Consider the following 6294-nt stretch of genomic DNA (forward strand, 5'->3'; position numbering starts at 1 on the left):
CACCCACTTCCGGGATAGCTCTCTGCGGAAAGGGGCGTAGATTACGCCCCTTTCCGCAAGTGCCCGCCCCTTTCCGCAAGTGCCCCGCTGCCTGCTGGGAAACACACGGATCCCAGAGGCAGCGGGGAGCGTCCTTATTGCGCAGCGCGATTCGCGCATGCGCAGTAGGGAACCGGGAAATGAAGCCGAAAGGCTCCATTTCCTGATTCCCACACCCAAGATGGCGGCGGCAGCACCCGACAGACGATCTAGAGATCTGCTTCGGGTGCCGACATCGCGGGCGCGCTGGACAGGTAAGTGTCACTATTTTAAAAGTCAGCAGCTGCAGTATTTGTAGCTGCTGGCTTTTAAAAAAAAAAAAAAAAACACGGAGTCCCGACGGACTCCCGCTTTAAGGTAAAAAAAAATGTTTAGGCTTAATAACCACTTTCATTTTTAATATTCAAAACAAACTCCCCCCATCCCTGCCTCCATGCTTTATTTTGCTAAGAAATCATTCGGACTAGTGCATTACCATCACCACTTTTATTAGGAAATTAAAACCCAATGAGTGCATACTTATAAAAGTACATGGTAAGCAGCGTAGTACATAAACCCAGCTGACAATATGATGCACCAAAAGATGGAACTCGCATGACTCCGACATAAGTCAGACTACCAGCTGACATGTTTCTAGTCTTCCTCTGAAGAAGAGGGCATGTCCCTTGAGACACGTCAACTGGTAGTCCTGTACTCTGTGTGTGTGTTAGGTTTTCCTAAACCCTTCACCTTGTGCAAAACTTTGGGCCCAATTTGGATATTTTCACTTAGGGATGTACTCACTTTTGTTGCCAGCGGTTTAGACATTAATGGCTGTGTGTTGAGTTATTTTGAGGGGACAGCAAATTTACACTGTTATACAAGCTGTACACTCACTACTTTACATTGTAGACAAGTGTCATTTCTTCAGTGTTGTCACATGAAAAGATAGAAGAAAATATTTACAAAAATGTGAGGGGTGTACTCACTTTTGTGCGATACAGTGTGTGTATGTGCATGCGTGCGCACACACGCACACACACACTCTGATTAACCATGTGATCCCCGGAAGATTTACCCACCTTCGCGACCGGGCCATTTTTTTGCGATACAGCACTGCGTTACTTTAACTGAAAATTGCGCAGTCGTGCGACTGTACACAAATTAAATTTATGTCCTACCCACCCCACCACCACCACAAATTAGAGCTTTCTTTTGATGGTATTTGATCACCTCTTCGGTTTTTATTTTTTGCGTTTATAAACAAAAAAAGAATGAAATTCTGGAAAAAAAATAAAAAAAAATTGTTACTTTCTGCTATATAACACAACCAATACATTTTTTAAAAAAAAATCTAATTTCTTCATCAATTTAGGCCAATATTTATTCTGTTACATATTTTGGCAAAAAAAAAAAAATCCTGATAAGCGTATATTTATTGGTTTGCGGAACAGTTGTAGCGTCCGCAAACTATGGGAAATTTTTATTTTATTAGTTATAGCGATGATCAGTGACTTATAGTGGGACTGCGAGACTTTGCGGGAATCAGTGACACTAAGCCCTTGTACACACGGTCGGAGAATCTGTCGGAATGAGTCTTATCGGACCGTGTCGTCAAATAATCCGACTGTGTGTGGTATGCATCAGACTGATTCCGTCCGAATCTCCGTCGGACCCAATTTTCCAACATGTTGGAAATATTTCCCGACCAACTGGGCTGGACGGACCTAATCCGATCATGTGTAGAGCATTTTCATCGGACCAAGTGCCACGCATGCTCAGATCAAATTCCTACATCAAAGCTATTGGCTACTAGCCTGAATGTAGTCCCATCGTAACGAAATTACGTCATCACGTTCTGAAAGCTCAGATTTTTCGCCAACTTGGCCCGACCGTGTGTATGCAACAGTTTCGGACACAATCCGTCGGACTAAATCCGATGGGCAAAATCCAATGGATTTGGTTGGCAAAATCTCCGACCGTGTGTACGTGGGCTAATACAGTAATTGGTGCTAAAAATATGCACTGTCACTGTACTAATGACACCGCCTTAGAGGGGGTTATCATCAGGGGCGATCAAAATGTTAATTTTGTGCCTAGCTGTTTTCTTATTTTGGGGGAGGTGCTTGTACTAGGGGAAGGCATGGATCCATGTCCATGCTTTGCAGGAACACGGGATCCCTACCTTGTGTACTGACAGACGGCCGTTCTCCCTCGGTACTGAAGGTATCGGTGGACGCCAAGTGTTCGGTACCTGCAGATAAGCCCTTGCTGTGTATGTGGAGTGGGCCGGCGACAGAGCGCATGTGCACCCCAGACTCGGAAGTGTCTAATTATGGACTAGATACATGATTCGGCTGGACCATGCCACTTTTCCGCCATATATCTGAAATGTAGCAACAGATGAAAGAAAATTGCTTGATTTCTCCCCCCCCGCAGTGCTTTTGTGTTCTGCCAGCGGGGGTGGTGCCCAGGGAACCTTCACTGTCGGCATGCAAAAAAAATCTGATAGGTTGGTTGTAAATAATAATAATAAAAAAATTGATCTCAGGCTTCCCAGCAAAAAAAAAAAAAAAACGGCAGTGTTTACATCTGCGGACGTCACTTCCAGCCTCCGAGGGTCATAGAGATGGCCAGGGACTATTTGGTCCGCTCTATGGTAAACATCCGCCGCTGGTAGATTTATTCTCTGGCTTGCCGATTGCACGGACGAGTCAGGAGAAGCACTTGGTGAGCAGCGTAAGGGGGGATCGTCCCCTCCCGCCACCTGTAAAAGCAATTGAGGGAATGGCCTTATGGGGGAAAAAAGAGATATACAGTATCTGGTGCCTGCAGCTGCACCCATCATTCAGATATCTCCACCGAAAGTCCAGGACGTCATATGAGGTCCACCTAATGCCTCGTACACGCGATCAAACAATCCGGTGGAAAAATCCGGCAAACTCAAGTCCTCCGGACAATCCGCCCATGTGTAGGCTCCGGCGGACTTTTTTTTACCCAAAAGTCCGGCGGACTAAGAAAGTATTTTTTCACTCCAATATGTCCGCCGGACTCGCGTTTCGGCGGACAGTACGGCCGTGTGTGTGCTAGTCCGCCGTACTTTTGAAATGAGCGGACTTTTCCCGCGCGGAGAAAAGTCCGCTCATTTTGAGCGCATCTCCAGGTAGCCAGGTCACCTGGTATGGACTTAAAGGGGAACACCTACGCCGAAAAATCGGCGTGGGGGTCCCCCCCTAGGTCCATATCAGACCCTTATCCGAGCATGCTTACCCAGCCGGTCAGGAAAGGGGATGGGGACAGGCGAGCGCCCCCCCCCCCCCTCCTGAGCCATGCCAGGCCGCGTGCCCTCATCATGGGGGGGTGCCTTGGGGAAGGGGGGGCCGCGCGCCCCCCCACCCCAAAGCACCTTGTCCCCACTTATGTGACATCATAATAGGCAGGGACATCATCCGGTGATGTCCCTATATAAGTCGCAGCACGCCGCGTCCCAGTCATTGTGAGCGGAGACCGCGACGAGGCAACATCTCCAGAAGAGAAGAACAGAAGACCGGGCCACTGCTTGTAAATGAGCTAGAAGAAGGCGCGAAGGCAAGAAGAACCAAAGAGGGGGACAAGACCCCCGAAGTCGGAAGAAGAGGGCGGCGGCGGCGAAGAAGAAAGCTGGGCTCCTCCGCTAGTAAAAGAGCTAGCAGAAGATAGCAGAGGAGTCCGGCGAGAAGACCCCCGAAGACGGAAGACCCCCGGAGCTGTGCAATAAATTATTTTAACCCTTGTGTGTTGTGTTTTTTTTACTTTTTTTTTTTACAGGTGAATGGGTAGGGGTACATTGTACCCCATACTCATTCACATAGGGTGGGGGGCCGGTATCCGGGGGCCCCCTTATTAAAGGGGGCTCACAGATTCTGATAAGCCCCCCACCCGCAGACCCCGGCAACCAACGGCCAGGGTTGTCGGTAAGAGGCCCTTGTCCTCATCAACATGGGGACAAGGTGCTTTGGGGTGGGGGGCCGCGCGGCCCCCCCTTCCCCAAGGCACCCCCCATGTTGAGGGCACGCGCCCTGGCACGGCTCAGGAAGGGGGGGGTCACTCGCCTGTCCCCACCCCCTTTCCTGGCCGGCCGGGTAGCGTGCTCTGATAAGGGTCTGATGTGGACCTGGGGGGGACCCCCACGCCGATTTTTTGGCGTAGGGGTTCCCCTTTAAGTCCATACCAGGTGACGGGACCAACAACGCCTCCTTCGCTGGTCCCGGCTACCTGGAGCCGCGTTCAAAATGAGCGGACTTTTCTCCGTGTGTGTGGGCGAGTCCGTTTATTTCAAAAGTACAGCGGATAGTCTGGCGGACTTAGTACGCCGTATTAGTCCGCTGAAAAAGTGCTGTGTGTGGGCAAGTAGCTCGTTCGAAAAGTCCGGCGGGAAGTCCGCCAGACTAAGTCCTCCAGATAGTCTGCTACGTGTGTACGCAGCATAAGGAGAAGTGGTTAAGATTTGATTTTGGAGTGAATTGAATTGAAAATTGAAAAAAAAAAAACACATCCTCCTTCAAATTTTCTCCTCTTTGCGCTCAAAAACAAACATTGATTAATAGAAAATCAAAGGTAGTCATGTTTTTCCCTTTGGTCCTGGCTTGGAAATTCCCATAATTCTTGAAGCACATCAATGAAAATTTAGCAGAATGTTAATCCTGATAATATGGCTACATGTGGGTCAAACCTGTTACTCCTGCGAATGCTGTTTAGCAGCCCTAAGTGACAAGTCTTGCTGAGCAATGTAATGAGTGATCCCTGAAACGGAACAGGCCATTTTCTTAGGAAAAGCAAAGGTTTGTCAATGCTTGAAGCAAATGGTTTTAAATGAGGTCACTCTCTGGCTTTACTGGCTGTTATTAATCAGTAAGGATTACTATAGATATAATTACTGCCTTGGTGCCCAGTCTGTGGCCCGAGAGCTGCATACGGCCTTAGGCACTTTTTGTGCAGCCCTCAGGGCCCGTGTCACCCTATTGCCCTAATAGGACAGTGATTTCTAGCTGTATCGTGTAATATGTCTCCAGAAATTCCTGTAGCATGTATAAAGTTTGAAAACCTTCTGTATCATATCTGCAGTCTCTTACTATCTCTTGTATCCTGTCTGCAGTCTCTGACCATCTCTAGTTTCATGTCTGCAGTCTCTGAACATCTCTAGTTTCATGTCTGCAGTCTCTGAACATCTCTTTTATCCTGTCTGCAGTCTCTGACCACCTCTAGTTTCTTGTTCGCAGTCTCTGACCATCTCTTTTATCCCGTGTGCAGTCTCTGACCATCTCTTGTATCATGTCTGCCGTCTCTGACCATCTCTAGTTTCATGTCTGCAGTCTGACCATCTCTAGTTTCTTGCTTGCAGTCTCTGACCATCCCTTGTATCCTGTCTGCAGTCTCTGACCATCTCTAGTTTCATGTCTGCAGTCTCTGACCATCTCTAGTTTCATGTCTGCAGTCTCTGACCATCCCTTTTATCCTGTCTGCAGTCTCTGACCACCTCTAGTTTCTTGTTCGCAGTCTCTGACCATCTCTTTTATCCCGTGTGCAGTCTCTGACCATCTCTTGTATTATGTCTGCCGTCTCTGACCATCTCTAGTTTCATGTCTGCAGTCTCTGACCATCTCTAGTTTCATGTCTGCAGTCTGACCATCTCTAGTTTCATGTCTGCAGTCTCTGACCATCCCTTGTATCCTGTCTGCAGTCTCTGACCACCTTTAGTTTCTTGTTCGCAGTCTCTGACCATCTCTTTTATCCCGTCTGCAGTCTCTGACCATCTCTTGTATCATGTCTGCAGTCTATGACCATCTCTAGTTTCATGTCTGCAGTCTCTGACCACCTCTTTTATCTATTATCATAGTCTCCTCTGACCAGAGCACCTTCTTCCACATGTTTGCTGTATCCCTCACATGGCTTCTCGCAAACTGGACTTCTTATGACTTTCTTTCACCAATATCTTTCTTCTTGTCACTCTTCCATAAAGGGCAGATTTGTGGAGAGCACGACTAATAGTTGTCCTGTGGACAGATTCTCCCACCTGAGCTGTGGATCTCTGCAGCTCCTCCAGAGTTACCATGGACCTCTTGGCTCTTCTCTGATTAATGCTCTCCTTGCCCGGCCGGTCAGTTTAGGTGGACGGTCATGTCTTGGTAGGTTTGCAGTTGTGCCATACTCTTTCCATTCTCGGATGATGGATTGAACAGAGCTCCGTGAGATGTTTAAACCTTGGGATATTTTTTTAAAACCTAACCCTGCTTTAGG

This window comes from Lithobates pipiens, unplaced genomic scaffold (assembly GCF_037356315.1).
Source record: "Lithobates pipiens isolate NorthernLeopardFrog02 unplaced genomic scaffold, aLitPip1_a1.2 Scaffold_8, whole genome shotgun sequence".
Taxonomy (NCBI): domain Eukaryota; kingdom Metazoa; phylum Chordata; class Amphibia; order Anura; family Ranidae; genus Lithobates; species Lithobates pipiens.